The sequence below is a fragment of the Camelus dromedarius genome, chromosome 6 (genome assembly GCF_036321535.1).
Source record: "Camelus dromedarius isolate mCamDro1 chromosome 6, mCamDro1.pat, whole genome shotgun sequence".
Taxonomy (NCBI): Eukaryota; Metazoa; Chordata; class Mammalia; order Artiodactyla; family Camelidae; genus Camelus; species Camelus dromedarius.
This window is the reverse complement of record NC_087441.1, coordinates 62,446,808-62,467,480: the sequence shown is the minus strand read 5'-3', so window position 1 is coordinate 62,467,480 and position 20,673 is coordinate 62,446,808. Positions and strand designations below refer to the sequence as shown.

The 20,673-nt window shown below is 40.4% G+C and overlaps 1 long non-coding RNA gene across 1 annotated transcript in view; it reads right to left on the bottom strand.

Annotated features, from left to right (window-relative positions):
- Positions 1-20,673, bottom strand: part of LOC116154337 (uncharacterized) — a 282,683-nt gene that overhangs the window by 26,110 nt on the left and 235,900 nt on the right. Inside the window, exons 5-6 of the long non-coding RNA XR_004138161.2 lie at positions 12,596-12,770; positions 6,471-6,594 (exon numbers count right to left, since the gene is read on the bottom strand). This is a non-coding gene — a long non-coding RNA (uncharacterized LOC116154337). The remainder of the gene's footprint in view (positions 1-6,470; positions 6,595-12,595; positions 12,771-20,673) is intronic.

Below are 20,673 nucleotides of genomic sequence, written 5' to 3'. Positions count from 1 at the left end.
CCCAGGACCTTGTGCACGCTAAACACACACTCTACCTCTGAGCTGTACCCTCCCCCACTACTGTATGGATACCTACATTTTTAGGCAGGTATCCATAGGTCTTACCTTGGTGTCTTTTTCTTAATCAAAAAGTGCCACCAAAAATGGACTTAGAGCAAATGCCAAAAAAAGTAAACGCCAGCTACTACCACCTCAAAAATATTCCTGTTAAGGAATAAGCTGTTCAAAGTGAGAATTAAGTGCTTCAAAGGCTCTAGTAATCCTCCCAAAATACAAGCAGCACACTTCTTTCCATCTTAGTATAATGGGCTCACATAGCCTCTATCATTTCTATAATTAGAAATTACTAAATAGCTTAGGGGTGGAGAGCAGAGGGTCTAGGCTTTGGTGTCTATGAAATCATCATAGGCTAAAACACTTAATCCTTTGAGCCTAGATCCAAATTGCAAACTACCCAGGAAAAAAAATGAGATCATATATCTGCTACTCAGATCATTTTCTTATCTGCCAAAAATGCCTCTGAGAAGAACTATGTGTGTGTGTGTGTGCGCAGACACAACACACACACACACACACACACACAAGCGCACACTAATTCCAGCAGCAAAATTGCTTTGAAAATGTTAATACATATTAATAAAAATGTAAAGACAACAGCTGTTTGAGTTTCAGATGAACTGTGGGCTAATTTTTTGCCATTAAGTCACTGAGAGTGTTTTGCACATGATTGAATGAAAACATGGTCCGAAAGGAAACAAATGCAAGTAGACTAAAAAAGAAAGTTAAAAATTTGAGTTTAAAAGAATTTATCATAAATTATTATTTATCTTGCCTCGTTGCAGAGAACAGTATTCTAGTTAACAGAGAGTCATCATGTGTTCCATATGTGAATTAGCAATTTAGACTAGCATAAAATACACTTAATACTGAGTACTCTAAAAAGAACATAGCCTTTCTTTGATGAATCAGTTAAAGGTGTTTCAAAATATTGCTGGGCCTTATAGTCACCATGGTTAAGAAATAATCACTTTACTACAATAGGATGCAAGTGCCAACTGATAGAATTCTGATAAATAATAGTTCACTATAGATGAAATTCAGGCTTACCCAGAGGGACATTTACCTGACAATGCAGCCCTTCCAAGTTTTGTTAATGGCGAGACTTGGAATGCTCAAAGTGCCTGTCTAAATACAGCCCAGGGCAGCGCTGCTCTAATTCCTCGTGGCACTCGGCACCTGGGCCTCTGCTTCATACTTGCAATGCTGCTAGGAAAGAATGCGGCTAGAAACGCACCCCCTCACCGCCAAAATGCCTCCCGTGCAGTAGCTGTTGGAGATCCATTCAGTGGCAAAGTGAACAACAGTTAACAGGGGTTAAAAAATCAGCCAAATGAGATGGAAACAAATGCACAATGGGAATGAACACACTCTACACATGTCAGAATTTGAACAGGCACAAGAAGACAAAATTTTAGGTCCCAACTACTGAAAATGCCCCTTTCCTTCTCTGGGAGGCCATCTATGGTCACGTCTGGGCTCAATCTCTTACAAGGACTTCTGGTTAATGATAAGTGATCACCCAAGTGAATGATGAGCGGTGAGGGCAGCCAAGTCTATGGTCTGAGATGCCACAAAATGCACACCTATCCCACTGAAGAGAGGCTGATCCTGCCAAGTCAGCCTGATTAACCTCCACATCTGGTTCTAAAGGCCTCAGTGGAATGGACAGATCCATCATCATGAGAGCAAGAACTTTACTTCACTCACCTTTGCTTCCATCCCCAAGAAGAGTGCTTCACATGTAGTAGGCCCCTGGAAAGTATTTACTGGATGCGTGAATGGGGAGTCTGTTCTACTGGGAACACCTGTATGGTGGTAAGAAGTCTGAGCCGATAGAGAAATGAGACTCCTCTACTATCCAGCTTCAATAAAGCTTATCTTAATGTCAGCATTTCCAAGACAGCTCCATGCTGGTTATATACTACTTTGGAATTATTTTTTTGTCCCAGGGAGATAGTTCCATGAAGTCATGGACACAGGGGTCTCCTTTGAGGACTAAAAGAACAGGCAAGCTTTACTACAAATGTACCAACTGCAACAGCAGAATTCCAGAATGATAATATATAGAAGGGGACTTTGATATGTAGCCCTCCTTACCACCCTCAGATCATCTATAACAGTTGGGCTGGTCCTCTCTCTCTGCGCAAGTGGTTTTGACTTTACTCTACATCTTGGCCCATGAACATCTCTCTCCATTCTGTCTGTGGTACAAACCTTCACTAGGTCTCATCTGAGCTGTTACAATACCACAACTGCTCTCCTTAAAGCTGATGCCCTCTCTCTCCAGTTCATCTCTTATGGTTCCATCTTTTAGAAGAAACTGGAGCCACATGGAGGGGCCATGTGCAGATGCTCCAATCAACAGCTCCAGCTGAGCCCAGACATGGAGTTATTCCAACCCAGGCACCAGATATGGGAGTAAGGAAACCTCCGGATGGTTCCAGCCCCAGCCATTCAAGGCTCTCCCAGCCATTGGAAACTTCCCAACTGAGTTCGCAGACATTGTGGAGCAGAGAGAAGCCAACTCTACTGTGCCCAGTCTGATTTGCTGAGCCACAGAATCTGTGAGCAAAATAAAACAGTTGTTTTATGCCACTAAGTCTGGGGTGGTTTGTAACACAACAGTAGACACCTGGAACACCTCCCCACAAGACTCAGGGATCCTGGAAGGTGGGGAAACATTCAGCCATCACTGTATCCCTAATTTATATTATGGGGGGCATGAAAGAGGCTCTCATCAACTATCTGCTAAGTGCAAATGAAAGGCTGAATGTCTGCTACCTTTCGTATTTTGGGCTTTTTTTAATGTTCAGCTTTCCAAAGTTCACGGAATTTTGGAAATCTAAACCTTTGGACCAAAACTAACACAGGAAATAGATCTATGGGTTAGGTTTAGCCTACTGTGTTTTTAGAATTCTTACAAAAATGGCCCTTCAATTTTCCTTTCTTCGTGGTATGAACTCCTATGGGAGAAGTTGGACCTGCTATTGCAAAGCAAACTGAAATGGCACAAAATAGAGGAAAGTATTCAGTAAAAAGGGAAAATCAATCCAATTCAGTTAAGTGCATGTCATTTGTTCCCTTTTCCAATCAAAGTGTCCATCCTGTGTTCCTCTGTTCCATTTTACATAAGGGAAAAAATTTCTAACTGCCCCATGTGCCCATGATTTTCCTCTCCTACCAAATCAAAATTCAATACCCAAATGCTATTCAACATAACTTTGTAATTGCTTTGGCTCAATACGACGTCTGTAACATTGAAGTTCCTTTAAAAAGTGTATCTTAAAGACCCAAAAAGTGGTGATGCTTTACCCTGGTAGCACACTAATTTCGTAATTCTCTGGTTTTGTCAGGGAAAGAGATGCTCAGAGTAAGTGAATTTTCCAGATAGCCTTCCCTGACATAGAAGATCTTACTTAGAAAGCCCATGAACTCTCCCACCACAGGGAACTGGTGACCCCTGCAGTACCTTGGGCTGAATGAATAAGGCCTGGCCAACCCTTGCTTGTCAGTAAACGCTGGGCTGTAGGAGTTTCCAGTCCTTAATTGCATCAAGGCTGAGGGTTGTACACATAAACCCCAAGGGCTCAGTTGGAGCAAACCCATCAGTGACTAAGATTCCTCCATGGAAAGTGGCAGGTACGGAGCAAAATTAATAACCTTCTTCTCAAGCTTTAACACTATTTATTTACAGAGACTTGGATTGCAGAGAACTGGTCTCCCTGCCCAAGGCTTCAGGCGCCTTTGACTCCTTGGCAGCCTGACAATGGAAGGGTCAAACTTTCTAGACACACTGATCCAGGTCATATCAAAAGTATTATCTCTTGAGTCCCCTGATATGTACAAAAAAGATTTATTCTCCCCTGTACAGATTTGATGTGTCTACTTTCACCATGATTCACTCTGTCAAGGTTCTTACTGACATCATTAAATGCTTAGTTTCCAGCTTCTTATTAAATCATTTATTAATTCACGTATTCCTCTGTGCAGCATTTATTAAGCACTCATGATGTGCCAGGCCCAGATTAGATGCTGAGAATAGAAAGATGAACAAGATCAGCTCTCATCTTAGGGAATTCACAAGCTGGTGAGGAAGGGAGACAAGCTAACAATTGACTGGAATATCGCTGGGGTCAGCAAACCACAGCCTGTGGGCTAAATCTGATCTGCTACCTATTTTTGTGTGTAACATTGTACAGGAACCCAGACACACTCATTTGCTTATATATCGTCTATGGCGGCTTTCAGGTTACAGCAGCAGATCTCAATTGTTGCATCTAAGATGCTGTGGCCTGCAAAGCCAGAAATATTCACTCTCTGGCCCTTTACAGAAAAAGTCTGCTGACCGCAGCAGGGTACTGTGATGTGTGGGATAACAGAGAATATGTTCCATATTCAGCAGTCCACAGAGGGCGGGATGGGTCACCAAGGAGCACCCGCACTGAGCAGGAAGTGCGGAGGGACAGTCAGGAATGACAGCAAAGGCAGAGAGCAATAGGTAAAAGGTTGGGGGGGGGGGTGCGGTGCTTCTGAGAATGGTCAGGTCATGGGGGAGGACAAAGGTGTGCAGGGAGATGGCGCTGAGGAGCGAGAAAGGGCAGGTCTCTGCAGGCCATGAGGAGGCCATGCTGGATTCTGTTCTGTCAGAAATAGGGGTTCTTTATAGGATATTAAGTAGAAGAGGCAACAGAAACTAGATTGAAAAGAGGTGAGCAGAAAGACCAATCCAAAATTTGAAAAAAAAAAATCAGTGATGCTTTGACATGTTTTAAAAATAAAAATTGTGTACAAAGGCCAAAAAAAAAAAAGGTATTACACTATCCACCAGGAAACTTGTTTCAATATGCTTGTGGAGTAGCAAGAAGTGTATTTTAATAAAATTATTATCTTAAAAAAAAGATTCCATTGCATTGCTCTAAGCAAGAGATGATGACTCAGAAAAAAAGGCAGTGGCCGTTGCAGGGAGAGGAAGATTCAAAGGTCTCAAGGAAAACGAATCAACCAACATTAATTTATCACATAACTCATTGAACATTCTATGTGGCGTAATAACTGCAGTGGCCAAGAAGCCATCCCAGAAAGGCTCAGGCCAGGACCAACGCGGACCTGCGGGGCTCAAAAACGAAAATCTTTGGTCGGCCTTATTTTATGACTATAACTAAATGGCAGCCGGTGAACTGAGTGGATGGGTGACTTGCTTGCTGATCACAGAGACACCTTTATTCATTCTTTTAAACTGTTCTAATCTGTGATACTTCTGACTGTCTTTACTGACTTTCTTGACACTTCCTTCTAGGTGGCTACAGTAAGCCTATAAACCTGTTGCCCCCTGCACCAGAAGGCACCAGAAAGGGATGCTGTTCTAGCTGATATTTTTTCTATTTCTACTAACCATGGCAGCCTCTGTTTTCCTCTGCTGCTTCTCCAGACATCACCGAGCCTCCACAACTCTTCCAACTCTCCCCTGCCAGTCTGCTGCCCCTCCAGTCTCTGGTTAGGAATCAGGGAAAGCTACAACGTTCCATAACAAATGATAAAACTCACTATCGTATGTAAAATCTCAGTCCCATTGTCGAAAGTTAGAGACATTAGTGTAAACTTACATCTACATTTAGAAACAGGTGGTTACCTATGGAAGTAATTATAGCTGTGTCTAGATGCATGGGTTAGTCTACGCCTCGTTTCTCCAACTGACAAAGCTCTGCAGCAATGACGCGCCAGGAGCAACCAGCACAACTAGGACCCAGATCATGGTTTCTAATACTCTTCTCAGTAAAAGGAACCAGGGCTCCTTGGAAATGTACCATATGAGCCTAGAGTATCTTGTAGTGCCAGAAAGCAAGCAAACACTCATAGTTTTTAAACCATAAAATAGAGGAAAGTCAAAGGGACACAGGGACTGACTGAGAGAGCTCCCAACAGTCAAAGCTAGAAAAACTTGTGCAACAAAATAAGGTAGACATAGATTATAACTCAAAGTATAAAGCAAATATCCACAAGTCCATTGTAACAGAAATAAATGGCTAAGTAGATAAATAATTGGGAAAGCAGAGAAAAAATCAAATATCCCATGCAGAATTATTCCAAATAATTTACATAGATACTGTGTCTCAAAGAGATGGGGCATAATTCCCCTCTCAAGCTGGGTGGGTGGCTGGCTGCATGAAATCACTTCCTTCCAAAGAGTACAGCGTAGGAAGGTGGGAGAAAGTGACTGGACAGTGGAGGAGCCGACAGACATGACCACCGCCAGGAGATCACAGACGCTGATAACATGTGCCCTTGACATGATGGGATAAGGATGGCACTTCACCTCTGTGGTCTTCCTCCCCAACACCCACCAGCACAGGGGAATCGTGGGAATCCCATCAGACAAATCCTAACTGAGGAATGATCTACAAACAACTCACCAGTATTCCTCGAAACTGCCAAAGCCATCAAAACAGGGAAAGTCTGTAAAGTTGCCACAGCCGAGAGCAGCCCAAGAAGTCATGGTAACAAAATGACTATAAATGGAATGTGGCATCCTGCATCCTGGAACAGGAAAGGGACATTAGGGGAAGAGTAAGGAAATTTAAATAAGCTGTGCACTTTAGTTGCTAATATTAATAGTGTGTCAATATTGGTCCATGAATTAAGACATATGTACGCATCTTACTCACGTAAGATGTGGATAAAACGGGTAACGGGGCAAGGGTGTGTATGGGAACTCTCTGTGCTATTTTGGCAATTTTTCTGTAAATCTAAAACTGTTCTAAAATAAACAGTTTATTCAAGAAAAAGTAAGTCACCAGGCTTGGGAAGAAAGGATGAAGGGCCCCAGTCCCACAGACTCTGCTGTCCTGAGGATGGAGGTTCTTGCCCATCCAGGTACACCCCGGTCCTAAAGGTTCTGGCCCCTGACAGTGGATCAGGGTGACCTTCATGCACTTAGGACAAGACTCAAGGCTTAAAAGCTTTCAAAAGGCTATGTGAACAATTATTTCTTATATGCGCTCTTGTCAAATTTATTCTTCCACAAGATAACAAGGCTCAGATTCAACAAGAAAGACAAATCTACCCAGAAAATGACAAAAACTCATGTGACGTTTGGAAGTCAATTGGTAGGAATGTGTTAGAGAAAGACCGCTCCCTGTAGTCCTCATTTACGAGCTTCTCAAACTGGCTCCTAAACTAGCTTCCAGCTAAGAAAATGTGTTAAAACATCCATAAAACGGTACTCATAAGCCCTCCATCAACAAAATCTAATTGAAGCTTATAAAGAGAGAGAACACCAAGTACTTCTTAAAAAGGCAGAGGGGAAGAGGTTGGTCTTCTATAGGCAGCAGGACCGTGTGATACAGCTGCTTTCTCCTGGGCTCCCACAGGAGGGGAGAGTGCTAGGGTCCCCTAGGGTCCCTGGGTTGTCAGAGCCCATGTCACATCATGGCATGACACCACTGGCTGCAGCAGGGAGGCTGGGCTCTAGAGTAGAACTCGAGACAGGTAAGTGGGATTCACTTCTACTCTTTCCCTCCTTGATTAAACCAGTCTACTGCTCCAACCAACAATTTTCTCATATAGAAATGAAGAACAATGAAACTTTCATCCTTACCTACCTAAGTGGCAGATTGTGAAAATTAATGAAATACAATCGTACAAGCATAAGGAGGCATCTCTTTCTTCAAGGCTTTTGGAGTATGTGTGTATATATATATATATATATGCATTTTTTTTTTGGTAGAATTCTTAGAGAAGTAAATCAGTGCTTTAGAATCAGTAGGTGGATCTTTGTTTTAGCCATTTACTTGACAAACATCCTTCAGTTCATGCTTTTGTTATATTCCCATCCTCTGGTTATTAATTGCATAAGATCTTTTTTTCCCATTTTTTAAAATTGAAGTATAGTCAGTTTACAACGTTGTGTCCATTTCTGGTGTACAGCATAATGTTTCAGTCATACATATACATACATGTATTCCTTTTCATAGTCTTTTTCATTATAGATTTCTATAAAATATTGAATATAGTTCTTTTGCTATACAGTAGAAACTTGTTTATCTATTTTATATTGTAGATATTATCAGCAAATCTCGAACTCCCAATTTATTATTTCTCACCTTCTTTCTCCCTGGTAACCATAAGAAAATCATACTGTTTTCTATGTCTGTGAGTCTATTTCTGTTTTATAAATAAGTTCATTTGTGTCTTTTTTTAGATTCCACATATGAGTGATATCATATGGTCTTTTTCTTTCTCTTTCTGGCTTACTTCACTTAGAATGACGATCTCCAGGTCCATCCACATTGCTGCAAATGGCATCGTTTTATTCTTTTTTATGGCTGAGTAGTATTCCATTGTATAAATATACCACAGTTTCCTTATCCAGTCATCTGTCGATGGACATTTAGGTTGTTTCTATGTCTTGGTTACTGTAAATAGTGCTGCTTAATTGCTTAAGATCTTAATCTTAGGCCTATACCACATGCTCTTTTTCTCCATCTTCCAAGCCCTCCTCCTCCTCATCTGACCTGTCTCCCAGTACTCCTGGGAATATCTGAAATACTGAATTAGAATTATCACCACAAAAACACATCAAAAAGTCTAGTGGACCAACAATGTCATATTGTATAGCATATCTGTAATCGTCCATGGATGAACTGCCTAGAAACATTGAGAATTTCTGGTGATTTTGGTCTGTATCCCACCTATTTGCCTCATCCACAACCAGTGATATTTAATTTTATTCCTAGGCTGGGAGGCAGGGCCTCAGTTTCATGCTCTTCTGTGCTCATTCCCCCTCGTTTCTGGGGCTTCTTTCTCAGTCTCACTTTGGCAGCACCTTTCCTCAGTTATTAGTTTGCTCCTGGACTAGCCTGCACCCTCAAGCATGCCCTGGTCCTTGGAAGTTGCCAGGAAATTCCTCTCATACCCACCCAACTGTGGCCCCACCTTTCTTCTCTGCTGCTGTCATTGTTGCTGCCCGGGGAAGAGGTCTCACCCTTTCCCTCTGGCACTTTCCAGGATGCATACATACAGGGCTTTCCTGTTTCCGGTTCTCTTAGCATAACTTCAGGCAGAGGTAAGAGTGCTTACTGGAGGGGTAGGAATCACCACCAGATAAGGAGAGTTTGAAGATAATGGAAAAGGGAAGCTCTTCCAGCAACGTCATGGAAGACACGGAAGGGACCTGGGGTCTGCTGCACAGGTGGTTGAATTCGAGGAGGAGGAAAGGAGGGAAAGAGAGAGGTGTGGGGGGAGAGTGGGAAGCATACTAAGATGGTTCATTCTCATAGAATTTTTTAAACATTTAATGGAAGAGAAAAAAGGTCCTTGCTGAGACTGCAATTGGACAAGAATTATGGAAAATAAGAGTAAATTAAGGAATAGCTGTTGAGAATAAGATAAAGAACTGCTTGGCGGCCAGGGTAAGGGTTTCTCCCGTCACATTGCGAGTCCACTGAGACTGGCTATAGCTGCCAAGAACCAGGAATGGCACCTCACAGCCATCTGAGGGAGGCTTCCTATTATCCTGTATGCTTTAAGTGTTTCCACTAAGTGTGTTTAAATGGGTCTATGACCCCAGAAGTTAAGCCCTACTGCTTTAGACAATCATGTAACTTTTTCTGCCAGAGAGCTTCTATTTCAGAATGTCTTTCAATCATAGAAGAGTTATGAAACCACCTCTATCTGGATTTGAAGTAAAAGACATAAGGTACTAAGGGGGGAAAGTTTACATTCTCATAACTTTCCTTCATCACGGGCATTATTTTGGTGTGTTGCCAAGCACCAATCAACTCTGGGTAGTGCCTGCGTTCCAAAACAATTCTGCAAGAATATATTACCCTATGAACAATAAACTATTGTAACATTTCTTCATTCCAATATCAGACCTCAAAGAGCACCGCATCACTTTTTCTTTTGATTATTTTCTCATGAACCTGGAGTATTTGATTTATGCTTAACTATTTCTACATCTAAAGACATTTTGGTATTTTATAATCAAGTTTTAATCTTCTAAACTAGATGATTCAGGAAAAATACTTAATCCATCAAAATAACTCCAAACCATGTGCTTTTCAAATTACCCCCAAAATGGCATATAGTTTCCCTCATATTGGGATTGCAAAAAGCGAGGCAATTTATGACCTTTGGCTTATTTCCAGTTCCCTGAGCTGTCAATGCTATACTAATGCCATCTTCCAAAGGACCTCTGGCAAGACTTCACAGGGATATCTGTGGGTTCAGATTAGCCGGAACAACCAATGAATTTATTAAGTACTAGCAATCAGCCTTGAACCTTGTTCTCAAGTGCCCATATAGTTCACCATAATTCTATCTTTGAATAGGAAATAAGCTTGATGGAAAGAGAAAGGAAACTGAAACTATTAAATGCCCACCAAGAGCCATACTTTGCATATATGAGTTCATTGAAATTCAGGGAATTAATCATACAGTGAAAAAATCATGGTTCAGAGTTTTGTAATTTATCTAAAGACACAGCCAAGGATTAGATCTTAGGCAGGTCTACTTCTTAAGCTCATAGAATCTCCAACACTCCATTCTGTTGATTCCTACTAATGGTTATTAAAACTAGAGTAAACAGTGCTAATAGTCTATTTTAACCAATTTTTATTGGAGAAATGATTATATATATATTTATTATATTATACATATTTTTATTATACATATATATAAAATTCACACATTCCCCCACTAATACACAGGATATGCATGAATTTTGGCCAACAAAACCGTGATAGTTGAGAATGTGTCTTTCCCTAAACCACAGGTGAAAAGAATAAACAGAAATAAGTTCTAATAACTTTCCAGACTTAGCCTGAGTCTGGAAATTGTAGTTTGGAAAAAGAAAAATCATATCTAATAGTACACTAAGTGCCTAAAAATAAGGAAAATTATCTCAAAGTGAATTTCCCTATGAAGACAGCTTTTCCAGGGCAAGTGGGAATTTATTATTCATATTGTTGGGAATAACTGCCCTTGTCCTGGTTCTATCTTTAGAATGTGCACACATTGTTGAATATGAAACATGAACAGCATGTAATCTTCTAACATAATTCATGTCTAAAGAAGCAAAATAAAACCACCCCTTCAGAAATTCCTTTCTGGCGTCTTACTTTGTTTTTAAAAAATCTATTTTCAAAGAAATAGAGGGCTTTACTGTTCAATAGAATAATTTCTTTTTCAAAACTTTTTCAAAAGTTTATCCCTTAAATTATTTTTACTCTCCTACCACAAAAATGAAAACATCTATATCAATAAAAGACTTTTTGAGATGTTTATTTCCTACTAAATCCTTCTCAATGTTTTTCCATGAATGCTGCAAGTGTTTCTCCTTTTCCTTACTCTTTTAAATGCATTTCTACAGCTTGCCTTAGTTAAAAAAAAAAAAAAAAAAAAAAGCAACAATAACAGAAACAAAAAGCCCAGCTCCAGGAGCAGTCCAAGACGTAGCTGGTTACGGCCTCTGAATTAAACAGGTAAAATTCATCATTTCTGAGCCACGTGACCTCCACACATTACTTAAACTCTCTAAAGCTTAATTTTCTCATCCTTGACATAGGGATTCCAGTACCTTCTATACTGAATCATCATGAAGATTACACAAGACATGTCAGACGTGTCTGAATCTGCCTGTCAGTCAATTAATGTTGAACGTCATTAGCCTTTAATTTCAGAAGGCTGAAGCCTGCTCATCTGAAGACTAGGAAATTCTAGGAGACGTGATCATTAAGCATTTTCATGTCATTGTCTACACTGGCATACCATGACCCATTAGACCTCTCTTGCAGAAACAGCATTCAGGGCATGCCCTGAGATTTTGTGAACAGTTCCAAATCCACACAGTGTGAAAACTGAAGAAGACACTGACATTTTCAAATGTTAGAAATCTTCCTAAGTTTTTTCTCTGTCTCTTCACTTGTCTATTAAATTATTTGCTCCTCTCTTTCATCAGTCAATTAAATCATATAGACCGAGTGCTAGGTTTGATGCTCCTGACTTTAAGGGGCTTGGAATCTGTATGAGGAGCAAGAACCATGCCAAAGAAATGATGAGACAGCAGTTCAAGATGGTGGACTATCCAGTGTGAAATGGAAGGATATTAAGAAGTTCACAGGGAGAAACAACTGTAGGTGGGAAAAATGCAAATGATTGACATCACCTGCCCTCCAGACTGGCTTGTCTCTACTTTTCTGAGAGTCAAAAAAAAATCCACTAGAGGGGAGGGTGATTTGTCTCACTTGGTTCCTGGGATTTTTTAATTTAGGGAGTATGAGAAAAAGTGCTCGAGACAATTTTAAGACAATAGGAAGGGTAGGAAAAACTGCTCCTTGGCTCTCAACGTTCCTACCCAACTCCTTGTGTATAATATTCAACATTCCCTCTCACTGCCAACTTCGGACTCACCCAGACTCAAAGGAAAAGGAAAGAGATCTGCTGCGTCACATACACAGTTTAGCATAAATAGTTCTAGCTTAGTTTGAAAATAACCCATAGGGATTCGAGTGACTTGAGGCAGAAGACCATTTCCTACCATTAAAAAGTAGACATCTCAGGATTTTACTCTTCTCTCAGGTTGTTTTCCAAGATTTTTTTTTTTTTTTTTTTTTGTGCCGCACTATGGGTGCCTGCAGTTCATCTCATTGGAGCACCATTTGGAAGCCCAAGGAAGCTCCTTACTCTCCTGATGTCTCCAGGACTTGTGCTTTCTGCAACAAAAGGTTGAGAAGGAGAGGGCAGTGAGTGGCACTTACTTCACACAGTCGGAGCAGGAGGAAGACCTCAGGTTGAGCTTGTTAATAACACGTTGATGTGCTTGCTTTCTAATAGAAACTCCTTCAGTTGTCCATTTACACCTCCTTTGAACAGCTTGAATTGCCATTTTTATCTGTAAGACCTGAAAGTCACTCATTTCAAGAAGTATTCAATGGCAAGGAAAGGAAAGGAAAGATTGTCCTAAAGAGATAAGGAAGTAGGTGAACCAAAAGATCTAAGAAGTTAAGATGCCTTAACTTGTAGTGAAAAATGTCAAAAGGATGATCAAAATTACCACTTTGATTTCAATAACTCATATCCTTTTATTTCAGACTCCTCCCCAGAAATCTCCAATGTCTAATCACTTCTGAACACTAGCAAAGAGATAATTATTACTTCTAGTGAGCAAAATCTAAATAAGAGATATGGAGACAGGGAGAGATGTTGACCAAAGGTCAGAGAGAACAGATGAGCCAGTAGAGGAAGGAGATTGGTGCTTATCTCACACCCTCTAGAAGGGCAGATAGAACTTTCCAAACAGGTTTGTGATGGAGCTAGTTACTGAGGTGCTAGAATTTATACAGAGAATCAAGCAATCCCTACTTAGAGGAGAATATATTTAAGAAAAATAAAATGAACTGATCCACACATATACAGGCTATCCAATAAATATATAAATTACTGTATGAGATAACTAATGAGTGAGCCATAGAAAAGGCATTTTAAGGCTGGGAGACAAGGGTGAGACACAAACTGGCTCATGCAATTAATTCACGAGGTCGTTTTCCCAGTTCATGGTGAGCAGGATACGCATCTTGTCTTCTGAGTAGTTTCTATGTCTAAAACAGCCTCGGATATAAGCCAGGGGTTTCTACAAGGAACCTGTTTCAGTTTATAGTCTTAGATGGATGCCCTGATTCAGTGCCTGATGGCTATTCTTTCATACACTGACTCTTTTCATTCCTGAGTGACTGCCATGTTCAAGTGTCTGTGTCAAGTGCCAAGATCTCAGCACCTCCCACTTCCGGAGAAGCAAACCCAAAATATCTGTGTCTGTGTTGCTGGGAGGGCCATGGGCGCCTCCTCTTGGAAGCATTTTTACCTAATCACTTACCACGGGGAATACTGACTCTGTCTGCTGCCTTCCCAGCCGCTCCCTGTTTTGTATCCCCACGCCCAACTCTCCCACCGCTCCCCACCAGTGGGTGTGTTTGAAGGGATGTAAAATGAAGACAAGAACCCCTTAGAAAGTAGTGGAGCTGGGACTCTGCTAGGTAGATTCCTAATTCATAGTTCTTGGCCAACTCTTTCTTTTTGTCTTTCTGTCCAATGTCTATTTCTCTATCCATTTATCGTCTCTACACACACCTAAAAAGCCACTAAATTGGTAACATGTCCTTACTTCTAATTTAAGAAAGGCTGTCAATCATTCAACAGATATTTATTGAATATTTACTCTTTGCCCAATGCTGGGACTTCAGTCTTCTCTTTTAGGTTCTGTCTGTTTTCATTTAAACACTGGCCAGGTGGACACTGATAACTACAAAGTCTGAGCTCCAATCCTAATATCAGGTGTGCTAATAATTAGCTGTGTGACCATGGACAAATTACTCTATCTCTCTGGGTCTCAGTTTCTTCTTGTCCAAAACAAAGAGACTATGATACTGTTATGGGCTGCATTTTGTTCCCTACAAATTCACACACTGAAGCCCTAACCCTCAGTACCTTGGATGTGACTGTATCTGGAGATAAGAACTTTAAAGAGGTGATGAAGTTAAAATGAAGTCATTGAGGTGGGACTGAATCCAAGCTGACTGGTGTCCTTGTAAGAAGAGGAGATTAGGACCTAGACAGGCAGGGAAAAGGCTACACGAGACAAGGAGAAGGTGGCCATCTACAAGCCCAGGAGGGAGGCCTCACGAGGAACCAAACCTGCCAACACACTGATCTTGGACTTTCAGCCTCCAGAACTGTGAGAAATAAATTTCTGTTGTTCAAGCTACCAGTCTGTGGTACCATGTGATGGCAGCCCCAGCAGACTCGTACAGATACCCACCTAGGGTTCCTTTCTGCTCTACTATCCTGAGACCATCTCTCCCCTCAAAAGAAGAAAAAATATAAAATCCTCTAAGTAACAATGTAAGTGTTTGTGAAATGCACTGCATCTCAGTAATTCTCTAACAATTAACTGATTAACACTAGCAAACCGAGTCCCATAAAAAGACTATTTTTAAATTCTTTTTTAAGCTCCAGTTGCTTGGTGCGGAGAAAAGCCTTTTAAGTGCACAGATTTAAAACATTTGTTTCTCCATAAGCAACTATATTAAAGAGTCCCTGCAATCATACTTCAGTACATTTCTGGAGTGAAATTGAGCAGCGGGTCAGTGAAATTTAGACCCCACGCAAGCGATTGAAGGAACAGAGCGCATCCAGGCAGTGCAGCCGCAGCAAACGTGGAACAGTGGTGGTCCTACTGACCTATTGGACCTGCAGTGAGGTCGATATATCCTGAAAAATCTCATCAACTGTGTCTATTTAAGGCTTTTTGTTTTTTTGGGGGGTGGGCTTTTTCTTAACGCCCCGTTTGTCTCCCTTTCCGTATTTCACAGCGGTTCCACTGATCCTGCCTGAGGAATCGGCACTGAAGCAAATGATACCTCCGCTGTGAGACGGGAGTGTCGACTTGCAGATTTCTGAACGTCTGGACTCGCTGGGTTTGACAGGTTGACAAACTTTAAACAAAGGTGCAATAACTAACTGTAAGACAAAGACCTATAAATCTGAAGGAAAGGGAGGGTGGCCGGGTGAGGGTGACGGGGGTGACATTTTTCTTTTATGAACTGCTAGACAGGAAATGAGGCTTAAGGCATTGAAGGGATGATGAAGGAGGGGAAGGAGGGAATCAGGTAAATGTACGGCAAAAACACCGCAGCAAAGGTTAAAGGGTGTGTGCTGAGAAATTGGTTTTAGCGACTGATTCTGTTACACAGAAACAGGAGCCAGTAATCTGGGCTCCTCTGATAGGAACTCGTAAATATCTTAATTGACGTACTATGTCAAGCAGAAGCATCAGAAAACATGTTTTTCTCCTTATTCCTCATGTTAATATCTTTGAATGACCTCAGATAAATGATCTCGGTCCATTTATTACTTGGTGATCATTCCTGATAACCATCACTTTATTATCCCTTTGTCTCAGGGCTTCCCAAATGTCATGACTCACCAGCCCAGGAGAGTAATAACTGTAAAAAAAAAAAAAAAGAAAGAAAGAAAAGAAAGGAAGAAAAGAAAGGAAGAAAAGAAAGGAAGAAAGAAAGAAAGAAAGAAAGAAAAAGAAAAAGAAAGAAAGAAAGAAAGAAAGAAAGAAAGAAAGAAAGAAAGAAAGAAAGAAAGAAAGAAAGAAAGAAAGGAAGGAAGGAAGGAAGGAAGGAAGGAAGGAAAGAAAACATCAGTTGCAATGTTGTAACAGGCAACTGTGTTTGCATGCCTTTGTGATTGTAGTCACATCAAGATTCAGGGATTTTAGGAGAAAGGGCGTCTGAGAAAAGCCTGTGGGTTTGGGTTAAGTCACTACGGTAATAAAACTGGCTCTACTAGCTGGTCATTTAAAAACTTCCATGGAACTTGATTGCCTTCCAGTGAAATACTTCATTTAATTTCCCCGTAATCCATTCCCTCTCCTGCCCATCACACCTTTAATAACCCTACGTCATATGCTCATTAATCTTTCTACCTCTACATCATAGAGGTTTACATTTTAATATTAGAGCCAGTCATCTTGTTAGTGTGATTTATTGTTTTCCTCTTTCGAAAAGTCCACACTCTTTTCCTACGTCCTATAAATAACAAAGCACGGCTCGAGATTGAATAACGGAGCTGTAATTCAGGCTTGGAACTTAGCTGCCATTCCTAAAGCCTCAAGCCGCACCCCTAGGGATCACAATGTCAGTAGAAGCTGGTGATTGAATTATGGCCCTGCCGTCAATCAGGGACGGTTCGCTATTCAGAGTATTTCTACCAATAAGAAGTTATTAGTGCTTTGAAATGAAAGTCAGGACTACAGTAGATCAGATGTTAGTTTAATGAGGATAGCTATTTTTTTTCCTGCTTAAGGAGGTAGGAACATTCTCCCCCCTATTTCTTAAAGAAATAAATCATAAGCAATAAATAAGAGAAAGATCTTAGGTGATCAAACCATATTGCTTTTGTTTCTGTTATTATTTTATTGCACAGGGTTCACTGCAAAATACATCTATTTTTAGACTACTAAAAAAGTAAAAAGAAGAAAGCAAAAAGAAGAAAGGGAAGGAAGGAAAGGAAGAAGGAAAGGTGGGAGGAGGAGGGAGGGTGACTATTTGAATGCTATACTAAAGTTCCAATCATCTCATAATTGAATTTCATAATTTTAGACACAGCTGAAGAGCTATGGATGTGAAGACCTGGCAAACAACAAGGTAAAACTGAATGACTAAATTATAAGCCTTAAGATGCCGAGTCAAAGAGAGCCATATATCTCAATTATTAATGTCTCAGGAAAGTAGGCCATAGTTGCAGAATATTGTAAAATCCTGGGGAGCTCCCAAAAGCTATTTTTGAACTCTTCTTTCTCAAACACTGGCAGAATACTCCATTTTAATTTCTCTAACATTAAGATTTTTTAATGATAAATGTTGTTAGAAAAGATGATTTCAGAACTACAACACAATCTGCTTTTCCATCTGCAGGGAAAAAAAAAAAAAAAAAAAAAAAAAAAAGCTCTTATAACTCACCTGAAAAAGGATTCTTACCTTTGGGCAGGGGGTCCTTGATCACGGACCTTTCTGAGAATCAGAAAAGCTGTAGACTTTGCCCCAGAAAAAAATGACACCAACAAACAACACCCCTCTCTCTCTCCCTTTCTTTCTCCCTCTCACACACACAAACAAGCACAGAGGCACTACTCACACACACAGTTTTGCACATTTCAGGGGATTCATGGTCTCAGGATAGAAACCCTAACCTAATGGAGTAAATTGTGTTTTGAAAAGGAAACAAATCTTTCTCTAGTTTTCACATAGATTACATCTAATTTTTATCAATTAACAAAATATACAATGCCTGGTTTGCAGAAAAGGGAACTAACCTTTATTAAGTGTTTATCACATTCTGGAAAAGAAAAATGTTTCTCCTTTCAGAGGACCGAAATGCCTGAGAGGGGACCTGCTGTTTGATGCTACTCTAATCAGTACTATGAAAGTGTTCTTGATGGGGAAACGTAACATGATTATCTGAGAATTAGTGCCCTTTTATTGCTAGTATTCATGTGAAATAAATCATAGAGCTAAGTAGTGTTATTATATTCAGAATGAAATAATAAATGTAATTGAAAATATTCCCTGGGTCCCATTTATGTCATTGGAAAATATGCATACTTATAAATCAATCTAAGAATCTAAGTATTTTAGATAACAGGCTTTTGATAAGAGCCTAATAACTGCACATTATAAGCTTACCAATGCATACTTCCATGCCCAGAGGCAAAAAGAAATGTAGGTGAGACCATAAAATTGTTTCTTTAATGAACTCTGTTTTTCTCCCAGAAATGCATTTCTTGGCTTCAAAATTTTCTAACCATTGGTGAAAACATTTTATCTTTGTTCTTTTGTTTCATGGCCCTTTTCAACATTCATGTGTATGTGTGTGCACGTGTGTAGATTATAAAGGATCTGAGAGTGATATATGCTGAATGCAGTTTTTTCCATAAGCTTAGTTAAGTAACATGAGAAGCAGTTCGAGAGCCAGGGAGGAAGCCATGGGTGTGACCAGGTGACCAGTTGGAGTCCATCCCCGACATCATTCAAGGTCTTTGAGACGTGCAGTGACAGAAGCCCTTGATGTCTTTCCTCTTCTATGACTCATGCAGTACCCAGGGTTACTTTGTCAAGTTTTCCTTCTTTACCCAGGCTCAGAGTCATTTTAAGTTTCATTCAAGATGAAGGAGTTTTTAATGGCAATGAACACTGCCAAACCAACTATCACAGTGAATTGAGCATTCTCCATTGAAAATCAACTGGAAAACACTCCATTCCTGTGGCAAGAAATGTCTCCATCCAGTAAATGTCAAAGATAATCTGTGCTCACCCAGGGTGAGCCAAGTTGCAGTCGCTACATTTTGCTGGATACTAAGGCATCCTAGGAGTCCCAACTGACCCAAAGTCGTTCTCCTGCCTTTTAGCAATTAATACCCACTCTATAAAAAATGCACATGGAAAAAAAATCAAATAAGAATACAGGCAGTAAGTTGGGACATTTTATCCTCGATTCTAAGATCCAAGGAAGGGTCCCATATTTACCACTGTCACCAGTGAGCAGCCCTATTGAGAATCAAAGTAGCAGGATGGTGTCTAAAATCGATCAGGCTTCAAGTGTTTCAAGATATTGTGAGCTCCTGTTCCTTGGAACTTTGTGGAAATTCTCTGAGACGGATGTTAAAAGGGCACCCCTCAGAATGTTTTCTTCAACATGATTCTTTTGCTGTGGAATTGCCTTTCCTAATTCTACTTGATTTAGTCTAAGCTCTCATTTTGAGATTATCACATGCATGAAGCATTGTCTGTATCTCTAGGAAAACTCTGGGAAGCACCGATCATAGTCCTATTAGGAGGCCCAGAGTCAAACTTACCCCACATTCACTGAGCGCTTACTCTATGCAAAAGTACCACGTACAGCATTTTTGTATTTGTTTCCTTATTAAAGCTTCACAAATCTGGGAAGTAGCACTATTAATTTCACTATAGATATAGAAACTCAGAGAGAGGAAGTAGAAAGTTTTGCACTGGTTTGGCAGATAGGAAAGAGCTTATAATGAGAAATCTTCCATGCTCTCTAGTTCTTTTCTCATTTATCCTCTTAACTACACTATTTCCTCCTGTACTCTGGAACAGTCCAACTGGAAAATTAAATCCAGAGCCATTTTCACCTGAAATCATCATTTGATGCTGGATTGCTCTAACTTCTTTTGGTTCCCAAATTACATTACTGATTTATCTTTCTAGCAATGTGGAAACCCCTCCAAGTGTTGCACAAATAAAACTGCTAGTTAAAATACAAAATCATGATTTTAATGCATGGATAAGTTGGCTAGAGAGTAAGGGAATTCCTCAGATGTCAGAAATGATGAGAAGGCATAAATCCTCAGGGGAAAGTAAATGTTGGAGCCAGCATCTGCCTGGGAGATACATGCCAATCGTTAGCGCTCTGAGCGGGACAGGCTTCAGGTCACAGACAACAACTTAAAAGCCAAGACCTCGGGGGACCAGTTCTCTCAGTGGGTGAAGTAGAATAAAACCCACTCCACAGAAGGAGACAGTGCCAAACATGCCCCCCTCTGGCTCTACACTGGGAATTAATTCTCAACCTCAAGCTAGCCTCACTGAGGATGGATACAGGGGCCTGAATTTCTATCACCTACACGGTCAAAAAGCAAGCAAACAAACAGAAAAAATCTAAACCGAAAATGTAGTTTAAAATGGTCTCACGTAGCAGTGCCCTCATGTGCCCACCAGACAGAGGCAAAGGAAAGCCAGCTCAGGAGGAATGCTCTTGCAAAGAGGCATACAGGTAAAAGCAGAGCCCACAATCAAAGGGCATTAGCAACACACTGTAAGAGACAATACCACACAAACACTATCCTCGAGCCGACAGACATATATGGAACATGGCACCCAGCAAGTGGAAAACATACATTCTTTTCAAGCACACAAAAAAACAATTACAAAAATTAAACAAGGAGTAGACTCAACAATTCTCAACAAATTTCAAAGATTCTGTAGCAATGAAGACCACATTTTTAAGACAACAAAATTAGTTAGAAATTAT